The sequence below is a fragment of the Miniopterus natalensis genome, chromosome 1 (assembly GCF_054644295.1).
Source record: "Miniopterus natalensis isolate mMinNat1 chromosome 1, mMinNat1.hap1, whole genome shotgun sequence".
Taxonomy (NCBI): domain Eukaryota; kingdom Metazoa; phylum Chordata; class Mammalia; order Chiroptera; family Miniopteridae; genus Miniopterus; species Miniopterus natalensis.
In genome coordinates this window covers 96848992-96863684 of record NC_142081.1, presented here as the reverse complement: position 1 = coordinate 96863684, position 14693 = coordinate 96848992, and the positions used below count along the sequence as shown (strand labels likewise).

General features: G+C 39.5%; 1 protein-coding gene and 1 pseudogene across 1 annotated transcript in view; both read right to left on the bottom strand.

The window, feature by feature from the left end:
- The window catches only part of PTPN9 (protein tyrosine phosphatase non-receptor type 9), a 106712-nt gene that overhangs the window by 86013 nt on the left and 6006 nt on the right, over positions 1-14693 (bottom strand). The window lies entirely within an intron of this gene.
- LOC107535199 (ATP synthase F(0) complex subunit g, mitochondrial pseudogene) lies at positions 5543-6490 on the bottom strand (annotated as a pseudogene).

Sequence of the window (14693 nt, the reverse complement as noted above, 5' to 3'; positions counted from 1 at the left end):
TGCTCTGCACCCATCCCTGGCCTGGTCCTACTGCTATAACTGACTTAGATAAGGGCATTGGGTGATGCTGACCATATCAAAGGAGGACCTTTAGCTAAGAGAACAAATATATTATAAAACAGAACAGGGATCTAAAAGATCAGAACAAAATGTAACAATGAGCTAGATATATATATGAGAGAAAACCAATCTTAGAAGAACCAGATGAAATTTAACAGAAGCACATAAGGAAAAACTTACGGATCTCAGTTGACCTGAATCTGAGTCAACAGTTGGCTAAAACTGCCAAAATTATTGTGCATTTGGAGCACATTACAGAAGCCAGTGTCCAAAACAAGTAAGCTCAAAACAAGGAGGCCTATCAGATTTCATTTGTAACTGTCTTCAGTTCTGAGTACTAACTTTAAGATAGTCACTGGCAAATTGGAATCAGTCCAGGAAAATATCAGAAGGTGAGAAACTTCCCCTCCCTCCCCCCCAAACTTTACGAGAAAGTTTATTTAGAAAGTCACAGAGGTAGAAGTGAGTGGTAGAAGAAATGGGCTCAGGAAACAAGTTACAGAAACAAAAGAAGGGCCCTTGTAGGTTAGGAGAGGCAAGGAAAACGAGCCTGGGGGTGAGAGGAGGGAGAAAAGCACAGGTATGCCCCATAGAGAGAGCTGTCAGGTGAGAAGCTATGCAAACACAGTAACTAGCTCCTCCTTCCAGGTTCTATACTCCCTCTATTTCACACAACTGAAGCTACCTGAATATTGCTTCCATTCCCTAAACACTAACAACCCTCCCATCTTTATCTCCCCTTCTCCTTCCCCTCCTCCTTTCTCCCTCCCTCTCCATACACACCCCTCAAATTCAATTTTGCCAATGTTAACTGGAGTGACTTAATGACTTCTAGTCCACAACTCTAAGACTTAGCATGTTAGACCTGTTCCTAATCTGGCCCGCAAATGAGACCCGCTCTTGCTAATCTAATCTACACAAAATTTAACTTGCCCCCTGCTTTCTTCCAGAGACTGAGCCCCACAACTTGTGCCTTAGGTAACTGAATCCTGAGTCTCTGTTACATACTCAAGAAACTGGGACTCTCCCTAAATGTCTCCATGACCCACAACTCCATTATGCCTTCAGAGGGATACACTGGCCAGGAGCGTGCAATTAGCCAATGTCAGTCATCTCAGACCTCAGCTGTTTCAAATCAGATAAATTTAGGGCCAAACCTATTCAAGCTCATAAAATAGTTCAAGTAGATCAGCATATTGTACCTAACAGGCCATTTGCAGACCTACCAGAATGAAGCCTGGAAAAGCTACCTGTAATCTGGTCATCCTCACAGCAGTGCCCCATTTTCAATTCCAATTAGAATTGGGTTCTTCTCCCTGGCAGGATCTAGAGATTAAAATCTGATAACTCCTAGGTATCTGGTAATTCCTAGGTCCAGATTCTCAGGGCAACTGACACTGGAGTAACACGAGCTTCCCTATGGAATAGCCTTGTCAAAGTTGGCAGTTTTTCCTAGCTGAATCAGAACAGCCTGCCTCCTTTCATTCAATACTCCCTTGGAAGCCAAGCATCTCCCTAGGGAATGCCATCTGCAGTGGACATCAGGTGTCTCAATACCCTGTTTTCAACCATACTAACATCTTGGTTCCACTTATATTTCTCAAGTAGATAAAGGCTCTGCTATTTCTTTGAATGAGAAAAACTATGTTAAGTTCTAGTCTTTAAGAACTTTGCCTTACTGTTCCTATTCTTTGGGACAGCACAATTCTAGCCCAGAATCAGATGTTGGAGCTTTAATCCATTTCTGACTAGCTCTATACTTAGAGTTCTCAAGCCAATTTGTAAATCCAGGCCTTCCCTTCCTGAAGTAAGCCTAAATGTCTAAACTCACTTCTAGAAAATTTCCTGACCAACACAACACACCACCCTAGTTATTCTCTGGATCACTAGTTCTCCAACTTGAGCATGTATTTGGAGGCTTGTTAAAATACAGATTATTGGGCTTCAACCCTAGAGTTTCTGATTCAGTAGGTCTGGGGTGGGACTTGAATATCTGTGTTTTTAACATGCTTCCAGTGCATGTTCCTATTGCTGTTGTTGGTATGGAGACTACACACTTTGAGAACCACTACTCTAGATCAACAATGTTTCAAGTCATTCCCAGAACTACATTGGAGGGGTGCTGTATACATGGGTTCTTTTGCATCATAATATTCAGTGCTTTGTCCTACACAGAAAACTCTTAATTCCTACAGAGTAGGCCTCAACTGGATCTCACAGGTGAAATACTCAGGACTTTAAAACAGATGACAATTCATATTCTAACAAATTTTTAAAATAGATACATCTGTAACCAAGAAATGGTCCTTACTGCCCGGCCGGCCGGGTGTGGCTCAGCGGTTGAGCATTGATCTAGGATCCAGGAGATCGCAGTTCTATTCCCGGTCAGGGCACATGCCTGGGTTGTGGGCTCGATCCCCAGTAGGGGGCGTGCAGGAGGCAGCCAATCAGTGACAACTCTCTCATCATTGATGTTTCTCTCTCCCTCTCTCTGAAATGAATAAAGATATATTTTTTTAAAAAAGAAAAAAAAGAAATGGTACTTACGTAAGAGATTCTAGGCTCAAGATCAGATCAGCAGTCAAACTAGAAGTGGAAGTAACACTCTCTTACCTTTGCCTCACCAGCTGCATTATTCACTAAGAGAATTAAAACCTGTAAAGTCTTAGAATAATAGCCATGCCCTAGCTGGTCTGGCTCAGTGTTTTAGAGTGTCGGCCTGTGGACTGAAGGGCCCGGGGTTCGATTCCAGTCAAGGGCAAGTACCTCGGTTGCAGGCTCCATCCTGGTACATGTGGGAGGCAACCAGTTAATGTGTCTCTCTTACATCAATGTTTTTCACTCTCTCTCTCCCTCTCCCCCTCCCATTCTCTCTCAAAAAGCAATGGAAAAAAATATCCTCATATGAGGGTAAAAAAATATATATATACTAGCCATTATTTTTTTACTATGGTAAAATATTCATAATATTTATCATTTTTTAAATTCATAAGTATAGCCCAGTCAGTGTGGCTCAGTTGGTTGAGCAGTGTCCCATGCACTAAGAGGTTGCTGCTTCGATTCCCAGTCAGGGCACATGACCAGGTTGCAGGTTCAATCCCTAGCTGGAGGTATGCAGGAGACAGCCGATGGATATTTCTCTCATTGACGTTTCTCTCTCTCTCCCTCTCCCTTCCTCTCTCTAAAAAATCAATAAAAACATTTTTTTAAAAATTCATAAGTATACAATTCAGTGGTATTAAATAATTCACAATGTTGGGTAACTGTCACCACTATCTCTACCCAAAACTTTTTTATTACCTTCAAAAGAAACTGTACCCATTAAACAATAACTCCCCCTTGCCATGTTCTCCTAGCCCTTGGTATTCTACCTTCTGTCTCTATGAATTCGCCCACTCAAGGTACCTCATATAAGTGGAATCACACACTTTCTGTGTCTGTCTTATTTCAGTAAACATAATGTTTTCAAGGACCATCCATATTACAACATATACCAACATTTCATTCCTTTTTAAGGCCGAATAATCTACACGACATTTTGTTTATTTATTCATCTGTCCATGGGCACTTGGATTGCTTCTACCTTTCAGCTATTGTGAATAATGTTGCTATGACATGAACCTACAAATATCTATTCCAGTGCCTGCTTTCAAATATTTTGAATATACACCTAGAAGTGCAATTGCTGTGTCATATGGAAATTCTATGTCTAATCTTTTAAGGCCTGTTAAACAGTTTCCCAGAGTGGCTGCACTATTTTACATTCCCACTGCCATCAGCAATGCCAACACTTTTTCTTCTTTTAATTATAGCCATCCTGGTAGGTAGTGTTAAGCCACTATTATCACTGAAAGTTTTGGGATTTTTTAATGTTTTATTTTTTAACTGATTTCAGAGAGAGGAAGGGAGAGGGAGAGAGAGATAGAAACATCAATAATAAGAGTCACTGATCGGCTGCCTCCTGCACACCCCCTACTGGGGATCAAGTCCAAAACCTGGGCATGTGCCCTGAACAGAAAATCGAACCTCAGTCTCCTGGTTCATGGGTCAACATTCAACCACTAAGTCATGCCAGCTGGGCAATCACAAGTTTTGATATGGGCTTTTTACCAATACTTGTAGCACTATAAGGGCAGTATGACAACCATCAGAGGTTCTAACTAGTTTTCAAGTTCAAGTGGTCTTAGCAGTTTCATTAAAGACATGTTTCCAGTTGCTTGTAATTTTCTTACAAAACCATCTTCCAGGCTAGCATTTCTCTAGCTTGATATCAACTAGGAAAGAAAATAATTCCTTGGGTGGCTAAAGAAGAAAAGATGAATAGTTTTCAATTAAAAAATATATATATATCTTATAACTTAATTCCAAATAATGCTGAGTTTTACCCATAAACAAAATGGTGCCCTGGCATTCAGTTCAAGAAATGTTAAATGGTTTTTCTAAGACACTTAGAATTCTAATCTAAAATAATTTATTTTTTTAATATCATAGGGTATTTTATTTTAGCAAAAATAGGGTCTAAAAATCATAAAACCAGACAGATTAATAATTATATACATATTGAAATTAGGTTAAAATGTAGATCATGGCTCTCATTCACTGTCTTGGCATTAAAGATGTTATAAAGAAAATAAAACCTACCAAATATCCCAACCTTTATAGATATAAGTGTTGACAAAAAAGTCTTTCTCTGCCCGGCTGGGCATGGCTCAGTGGTTGAGCATCAACCTAGGATCCTGGAAACTGCAGTTCTATTCCCGGTCAGGGCACATGCCTGGGTTGCGGGCTCGATCCCCAGTTTGGGGCATGCAGGAGGCAGCCCATCATTGACGTTTCAACTCACTCTCCTTCTCCCTTCCTCTCTCTGAAGTCAATAAAGATATATTTTTAAAAAAAAAAAGGTATTTCTCCGATTTTAGTAATGAGAAACCATTCAAACTTTATTCTTTAACTACTGATATGATTTAACTCTAGTACATGGTAATACTATTTCTCCTACTGCATCAAGTTCTAGTTTTCTCAAGGCCTTTCCCCCAACTTTTCTGGAAATAAAATATCGTGTTTCCAACTTTCAAGTTAAAATACTATCCTCATAAATTTATGTACCAGGTTGGTATACTCACATATATACTTTCCATTTTCAGGCTAAGCAAAGACATGCATTTAGAGCTGTATTAACATCATTAAAGCAAAAGACAATCCAACTGAATATTCAAGAGAAATTATGACCTTTCCATGCAGTAGTGTTTGATATAGAAAACAGTGATTTTGACATTTAAAAAAAAATTTTTTTATATGTCTTTATTGATTTCAATAAAGGAAGGCAGACGGAGAGAGCAAGAGAGAGAGAAACACCCATGATGAGAGAGTCATTGATCGGCTGCCTCCTGCACACCCCCTACTGGGAATCGAGCCCACACCCTAGCATGTGCCCTCATGGAGAATCACACCGCCATCTCCTGGATCATAGGTCAATGCTCAACTGCTGAGCCACTCCAGCCAGGTGACATATCTTTTTAAATTCAAGTACCATTCTGATTACTCATGGTCCAAGAACATTCAAATAATAAACCAAAAAGAAGCAGATGTTAAAGACTAGTCTTCAAACATCACAGCCAAAGATGCCACACATGCCTATGACCTACCCAACATAAAACCATAACCACACCTCAGTGGCCACCAAACCATTCAGCAGCCCTTCCTTAACTGTGAGCTGTTTGAAGTTACCAATTTGAGCACGATGGACTATTTTTTTCAAGCTCTGAATACATGTAGGAATCTCAGCAGGGGTTGGAGGAATGAGCTCAACCTTGGCATAGTGAGAAAATGTGGCCAATAGAGGCTTCCAGTAAGTCACAGCAGTGTTTACTGGCTTGGGGGCCTTATCCATGAGGTCTCGGACAAACTGGACCATGGTGCTACAATGGAAATTCTACGGCTCCTCCTAAAAGAATTTATTTTTCAAAAGAAAAGTATACTGGAAGGCCGTGGCTGGGTAGCTCAGTTGGTTAGAGCGTCATCCCCATACACCAAGGTTGCGGGTTCCACCCCCAGGTCAGGGCACATAAACAGGAGGGAACCAATGAATACATAAAAATAAGTGGAACAAAAGTATATTAGAAAACCCTATATACTTTAACCTTGCTAGCTATATCACTTTTAAGTCTCTTATCTAGCCAGAAATACCACTTTCACTTTACATGGATTTGCCCAATATGGAAGAGCTAAAGTCTCAGGGAGACAAATGGCCATTCCCAAATAAAACTGTTTTCTTGTGTTCATGTATTATGTTCAAGGTTCCAGGCCTTTCTCTCAGTAACTCTTTTTCTTCTTTTATCAATATAAGAAAGAGAAAATCTGGAAGTAAAGTAAAAAGGAGGGGGAAAAATCTTGTTATTATACATGTTTTCTCCCTCAACTTTTACACTTGGCAAGAGTTGAGGAAAAAAAATCTAACAGTAGCTTAAGTACAGACAAAAACATGAGAAAAGTGAAGGTATCATGAATAAAAAACAATTAAACATGGGCAAAGTGAAGGTTTCGTAGGAAAAAACAATTTAAAAAGCTGCAGTTTCATCCTAGTTATTGGTAGAGAGGTATACCATATATATTTCCCCATTATGATGATGACAGTATTTTAAAGATTAAACTCTAACGCCCTGGCTGGCGTGCCTTGACTGGTTGGGCATCATCCCATGCACTAAAAGGTTGCCAGTTCAATTCCTGGTCAGGACATATGCCCAGGTTGGGGGCTTGATCCCCAACAGGGGGTGTGCAGGAGGCAGTTGATCAATGTTTCTCTCTCTAAAAATCAATAAAAATATGTTTAAAAAATTAAACTCTACCAAGACTGGTTTTATGTTGGCAAAAAAAACCACAAAATTATAAGAGATATTTTTTAATTGACATTTTAAGATTCCAAGATAGCAGTGGTTTAAGTAGAAGCTACACTGACACTCTCCCCGGACAAAGCTAGAATTACAACTAAAATATAGAAAAACCATCCTAAATAATGAACTGAAGACTAGCTAGAGAGAACCCTCAAAACCGAGGATATAAAGCAGAGACCTCATAGAGACTGGTAGGAAGTGCAGAGGTGCAAGAGAGTTGGCTGGGCTCCCACAGGCAGGAGCTAAAGGTCTGGAGGGATACCTCATCTGGGGGGAGTTCCCACTGATAACTCTAGGATCTAAATCACAAGCTGGGCTCCCCAGCCCAGAGAACTAGAACTGATAAAGGTGCCCACATAACATCTGGTTGTGAAAAGCAGTGGGGTTTCTGTCTGCCAGGGAGAAATGGCTGAAAATACAAGATTCCTCTTAAAGGGCCAATGCACAAAGTTTCGTGTGCAGCCACTCACCTTGGGCTAGGCAGAGAGAGGGCAGAGTGGACTAGAGTTGTGTGAGGGGAATCCAGGACTGTGGGTTCTGGGGATAGAGCTCAGAGGGCACCTGCCTGGACTCTTGTGCTCAGTCATTCCCCCATACTGCAGAGGACATCTTTCTTAGGCAGACACTATTCAGCAGCTCTTGACCCATGCAGCTGTAAAAGCTCTCAGCCCACCCTGTGGAGTTTCTACAGCCTGAGCTCATTAAGAGACTCTGAATAACAATCAGCCTCTGGGTGCTTTGAGTCTTTGTCTGATTTGCTTCTGGACACAGGGCTTGGAAAAGCAGACCCTGGTGTGCATCCTGGTCCTGTCCAAATGCTCAAAGCCCAAACAGAGGGAACCACAAGCTGTGGATTGCTCACAGCTCCAAACAGGGTACTCAAGACCAGTCACAAACAGTGTCTGACACTGGCCTGCACCTGAGACCTCCAAAAAGACTGGGAGTCCTAGCAGGTCTACCTAATATATAGAAAAAAAACCCAAACAGGCAGTTAAAATGGGGAGACAAAAAAAAGACCCAAAAGAACAAGAGATTTATCCAGAAGAAGAGATAAATGAAATGTAGATAAGCAATCTATCAGATATAGGGTTCAAACTCAACAGCATAAGAAAAGACATGGAAACTATAAAGGAAATCAAGAATGACTGCAAAAATAAAGAATACGTTGGAAGGAATAAACAGATCAGTGGAAGCTGAGGATCAAATCAGAGAATCAGAAGACATGGTAGAAAAAATCACTCATGCCCGGCCGGGCGTGGCTCAGCGGCTGAGCATCGACCTAGGATCCAGGCGATTGGGGTTTGATTCCCGGTCGGGGCACATGCCCAGGTTGCGGGCTCGATCCCCAATGACTCTCTCATCATTGGTCTTTCTATCTCTCTCTCCCTCTGCTGCCTTCTCTCTAAAGTCAATAAAGATAAAAGAGAAAAAAGGAAAAAAAAAAAAGAAAAAATCACTCAATCAGAGAACCAAAAAGAAAATAACAATTAAAAAACAAGAGGACTGTTTCAGGGAACTGTAGGACAACATGAAATGTAACAATATTCGCACCATAGGACTGCCAGGAGATCTAGAAAGTAAGCAAGGCTTAGAGAACCTGTTTGAAGAAATAATGGCAGAAAACTTCCCTAACCTGGTCAAGGAAAAAGTCATACAAGTTCAGGAGGCACAAAGAGTCCCAAGCAAGAAGAACCCAAAGAGGCCCACGCACAGACACATCATAATTAAAATGTCAAAAATTCAAGACAAAGAGAGAATCTTAAAGGCAGCAAGAGATAAGCAATCTGTTAGCTACAAAGGAGCTCACATAAGGTTGTCAGCTGATTTCTCATCAGAAACTCTACAGGCCAGAAGGGAATGGCATGAAGTACTAAGGTAATGAAAAGCAAGGATCTGAAACCAAGACTACTCTATCCAGCAAGGCTATCATTCAAAATAGATAGTGAAATAAAGAGCTTCCCAGACAAAAAAAAGGCTAAAGGAGTTGATCACCACCAAGCCAGCATTGCAACAAATGTTAAAGGGACTGCTGTAATAAGAAGTAGCAATAGAGAGAAAGAGAAACATAGGTATAAAGAATTAAAATGGCAAAAAATAAGTACCTATCAATAATAACCTTAAATGTAAATGGATTAAATGCTCTAATCAATAGACATGGGATAGCTGAATGGATAAGAAAATATGACCCAAATATGTGCTGTCTACCAGAGACACACCTCAGAACAAAAGACTCACGCAGACTGAGAAAAAAACTTCTGGAGGACTTTAAGGGAAAGATTGACAGCAATACAGTCATAGTACAAGACTTTAACACCCCACTGACTTCACTGGATAGATCTTCCAGACAAAAAATCAACAAGGAAACAGTGACTCTAAATGACACACTAGATCAGATGGATTTAATTGACATTTACAGAACATTTCACCCCAAGCAGCAGAATACACATTCTTCTCAAGTGCACATGGAACATTCTCAAAGACAGACCACATGTTAGGACACAAAACAAGTCTCTACAAGTTCAAGAAGACTGAAATCATATCAAGCATCTTCTGGGACATTTATCCCATAGGATACTATGCAGCTGTAAAAAAGAAGGATCCCTTACCCTTTGAGACAACATGGTGGGACCTGGAGAGTATTATGCTAAGCGAAATAGGCCAGTCAGAGAAAGACAAATATCACATGATCTCACTCATAAGTGGAATCTAATGAACAAAATAAACCAATGAACAAAATAGATCCAGAGACACAGAAGCATGGAACAGACTGATGAATCTCAGAGGGACGGCAGGGATGCATGGAGAGAGATTACTAAGAACTTATGTCCATATATGCATGACCCATGGACACAGACAATAGTGTGGTGAAGACCTGGAGGTGGGGTGCCTGGTAGAGGGGATCAATGGGTGCAAAAAAGGGACATCTGTAATACTTTCAACAATAAAGGTAAATTAAAACATTTTTTAAAATTACATAGAACACACACACATTGACACAAAAACACAAAACCTGGGAAGATCTAAATTAAGATTTATGGACTATGTCAATGTCAAGATCTGGTTCTAATATTCTAGCTATACTATTGGAAGATGTTACCATGGAAAAACTGTGGAAAGGGTACACGTGATCTTTCTATATTATTTCTTGCAATTGCATGTGAATCTATAATTATTTCCTAATAAAAAGTTAAGTTTAAAAACATCTTTTTACAAAACACTGTGTAAGGGGAAGGAAATAGGGAGATAAAGTATCTTGGTCCATGGGCATCCTTGGTCCATGGGCAGAAAAGCATGGAACAAACTGACAAATCTCAGAGTGAAGGCAGGGGTGGGTAGGTGGGTGAAGAGAGATTAACCTAACAACTTATATGCATATATGCATAACCCATGGACACAGACGATAATGTGGTGAAGATATGGAGGGGCGTAGGGTGCAGGACGTCTGTAAAACTTTCATCTATAAAGATAAATTAAGACATTAAAAAAAAACACCTGACATTTTGAGAAGTACAGCCAGAGACTTATATGAACCCTCTAGTTCACTAACCCCATTAAGGCATATAATTTCTTTCATAAATAAATGTACAATAAGGAACTTAGAACAATGGAGCCATATATCACTTTAAGGAAACTTGTGAATGCCTGAAACCAGGATTGTTCAACCCACAAATGGCAAGAGAGAGCTGTTCCTGGTTTATATGTATATAGGTATGTCATACATAGAAATACATGGTTAAGACAGATGAAGCTTACTAGAGAAAGCACTACATTTAATCAGAAGAGTTTGAGTCCCAATGTTGCATTCCTTGGCAAATTACTGAAAGCCTCTGAACATCATCCTTAAATCATAAAGATAACCAACCATCCTAAGCAAAACGATGTCCACTTCATGTTCTGAGTGAGGAATAAATAATTTTAATAGTTTCACTCATTCTTTAGCAAACATTTTTGAAGTTTCACAACGTGCACTAAAGATACAGAGAAGATTGAGTCTCTGTCCTCACTGTGCATAAAAGGTCTTCCTCCTTGATGGATACCCCGCAATTCAAGAACTGCTTAGAGCGAACTAGAGGGAAATTCCACAAGGTGAGAGAACCCCCAACTCATGCTGAAAAAGGACCTGGCACACAGCAACAGTCAGTAAGTGATTGCTGAATGAATGAACAAATTGTCTTTCTGTTTATGGCCTGTAAAACCTTCCTTTTGGTCCACATTAACCTGAAAAGGAAAAGGGATTGATACATAATAACCACCTCACTCACTGGAGGAACAGAGACACTTCATAGCAACAGTCGGAAACATTTGAAGGGGAAAGCAAAAGTGACACTTCCCATTATTATCATTCCATGGCAGGGCTCTGCAGTGTTCTGCTTGTCATATAAAATACCCCCATTTCTGAAAAACCCTTCAAAGGCTGTGGAAATGGCTCCTTTTATCTTCTGTAATGGTTATGCTGCAAAATAATAAAATTTGAGACTAGAGTTTTCAGTATGTAAAGTCAATCACTGAAACCACTATCTGAGGCCCTGGCCGGGTAGCTCAGTTGGTTAGAGCACTGTTCTGATACACCAAGGTTGTGGGTTCAATCTCCAGTCAGGACACATACAAGAATCAACCAATGAATGTATATATAAGTGAATCAACAAATCGACGTTTCTTTCTCTCTATCTCCCCCTTCCTTTCTCTCTCTCTAAAATCAACTTAAAAATAATTTTAAAAGAAGACAAGAAACCAGTATCAGAGGCACATATTTGAATAGTAAATGTGTTAACCAAAGACCTATCTTTAACTAAAAAGTAGGGCCTGCCCAGTGTGGCTCAGTAGTTGAGCATCGGCCCATGCACCAAGAGGTCACCGGTTCAATTCCCGGTCAGGGCACATGCCCAGGTTTCGGGCTCAATCCCAGGTGAGCAGCATGCAGGAGGCAGCCAATTGATGTTTCTCTCTCTCTCCCCCTTTCTCCTCCTCTATCTAAAAAAAATCAAGAAAAACATATCTTTTTTAAAGTAGGAACTTAATGTAACTGTTCCAATCCCCATGACATCTCAGTTAGGTTCTCAAGATTCTTTTTCAAAATCAAATATAAAAATGTTCTTTCCAGTAGGTACAGGCCCTCCAGCACTGAAGAGTGGAGGCTAAACTACCTGTTCTAGGAACATCTGCCCCTACTCCAGAAGAAGAGCAATAAAAAACAGTAACTATTTCAGTGCCAGAAAGAGCAACCAAGGAGCTCTTGAGTGGAGGTGTGTAAAGGGGGAAATGTAATAGTGACTGGTTTGGAGAAAGAAGGTACCCCCAGTTGTCTGTGACATCAAGGCAGATGGTAGAACAGGTGTGAAGTGGCTGAAATTGCAATGGAGGGTTTTAATACCAGAAAAAAATAATCAGAGGGGCAGTGATGTCTAATTTTGACACTGCAGTGAACCAGCCATCCTGCTGTAAAATGGGGCTTAATATTTAGAAAACAAACTTGAAGTATCCCAACATTACTATATTGTATATTCCAATACAATAAAGGTATCCAAATCAGAAAATAAGAGACTTAAAACTACAGGCCTACAACGAGTTTTAACTGTTACCTCTGTAAAACAGTTCAGCTCTGTTCTAAAGCAGGGTCTGTCTTACTTTTCAATTGATTAATAAGTATCTACGGTCAGGTTCCTGCAAGAAAACCACCAGGTACCTTAGTATTCACAAACTAAAGTCCAAGAACCTTGAAATGCTCAGAAATTTTAAGAATAAAATTCTCACATCCAAATGAGACTTTTACCTAACTGCTAATTACAATATCAATAGTTACTGGCAATAATGAAAATAAGGAGGATTCTTCACCTCTGCCTCCTCTCCCTTGCCTCTCTGGAAGGCCTTAACATTATAAACCACTTGGTCCTTAACATATGGCTACCTCCGGAGAGTCATCTGACATTTAACATAGGACATGTGAGGCTATGGGGAAGGGTAAATTTTTGGCCACAAGAGCTAGGACAAAACCCCTGCCCTTGGAAAAACTGCCAAAAATCTCTTAAGTCTCCTGTAAGACAGAAACTTTTAACTTTAGAAGGTTCTGATATAAGAACACAAACCAGAGGAGGGAATTAGGTTTTTGAAAACTACACTATAAAGTTGCAAGATAACTATTTGTTGGCATTCCTTTTTTTTTTTTTTTTTTTATGGTTTTATTGATGGGCTGCCTCCTGCACGTCCCCGACTGGGGATCGAGCCCACAACCCGGGCATGTGCCCTGACTGGGAATCGAACCATGATCTTCTGGATCCTCGGTTGATGCTCAACCGCTGAGCCACGTCCACCGGGCTTTGTTGGCATTCTTAAAAATCCATGCTACACTCTGGTCCCCAGTGTGAATATGAATATTTTCCCCCCTTGGGATTGGTTTAAGCTAACTTGGCTCTAAAATCTTTCACTATTCGAAGACAGAGAATATCATGACAATGGCTAACTTTACAAAGTGCTTACTCTGTAAGCATCAGGCTGAGAGCTCTACATGCATTAGCTTATTAATCCTTCCAACAATGCTATAAGCTTTAAATAATATGAACTCTAAAATAGGAATTTTTAAAGCCTTTGAAAATAAATATTAGATTTTTTGTTATAAAAACTTTAGAGAACTCATGAATTATTTTTAATGTGAGAGAAGCACTATGTGAGTTATTAAACCTATCTTTGGTCTAAAATAAAAATATGAAAACTATAATTCTATCCAATCAATTACTACTTGGGAAATCCATGTAAAACCAAAAGACCCTAAAAGATTATAAATGCTGAATTCAAATATCCTCAGAATCCTAGTAAAGTGTCTTTGTTTTATAGTTTATTACAGAGAGTTCTCCTCACAACTTATGCCCAAATAGATGTAACCCAAGGAGCCTCACTTTCCATAGGTTACGCAGACATAGAGCTTAAGAACATAGGCATATAACAAAACATATTTAACTATCTTTGGTGTTCAAGTTAATTATAATTAGCAAATTCAATAAAAGTTCAGATCAAGTTACAAATGTGAGTATATGCTTTGGAAAAGTAAAATTAGGATAATTAGTAACATTGTAAGAATAAAGATTAGTACTAATATGAAAAATTACCCATCACACTGCCAAATTTACAATTTTGCCAGCACATTACACATCAAAAAAGAATGTATTCCTGACACTAAAACATCCTGGTTTTTACAGTTTGGAGAGATAATATTCCTCATATTTGGCTCCAAGAATAGTTATTTCTCCTGTACAAAAGAAAAAAAGATATAAAAAATTAAATTTTGCACTGCTAGTGGGATTACAAATTGGTGAAGCCACTATAGAAAAGAGTATAAAGGTTCCTCAAAAAATTAAAAATAGCCCTAGCTGGGTAACTCAGTTGGTTGGAGCACTGTCCCAGTGTGCCAGGGTTATGGGTTCAATCCCAATTGGGACACATACAAGAATTAACCAATGAATGTATAAGTAAGTGGAACAGCAAGGCAATGTTTCTCTCTCTCAACTTCCTCTCTCTAAAAATCAATCAATAAATATTTTAAAAATAAAAATAATTAGTTTTAAAAAATTAAAAATTGAACTACCTTATGACCCAGCAATTCCACTGCTGGGTATTTATCTGAAAAAATCTAAAACAGTAATTTGAAAAAATATATGCATGCCCATGTTCACTGCAGCATTCTTTACAATAGCCAAGATATGAAAGCAATCTAAGCTTTCACTGACAAATGACTGGATAAAGATGTGGTAC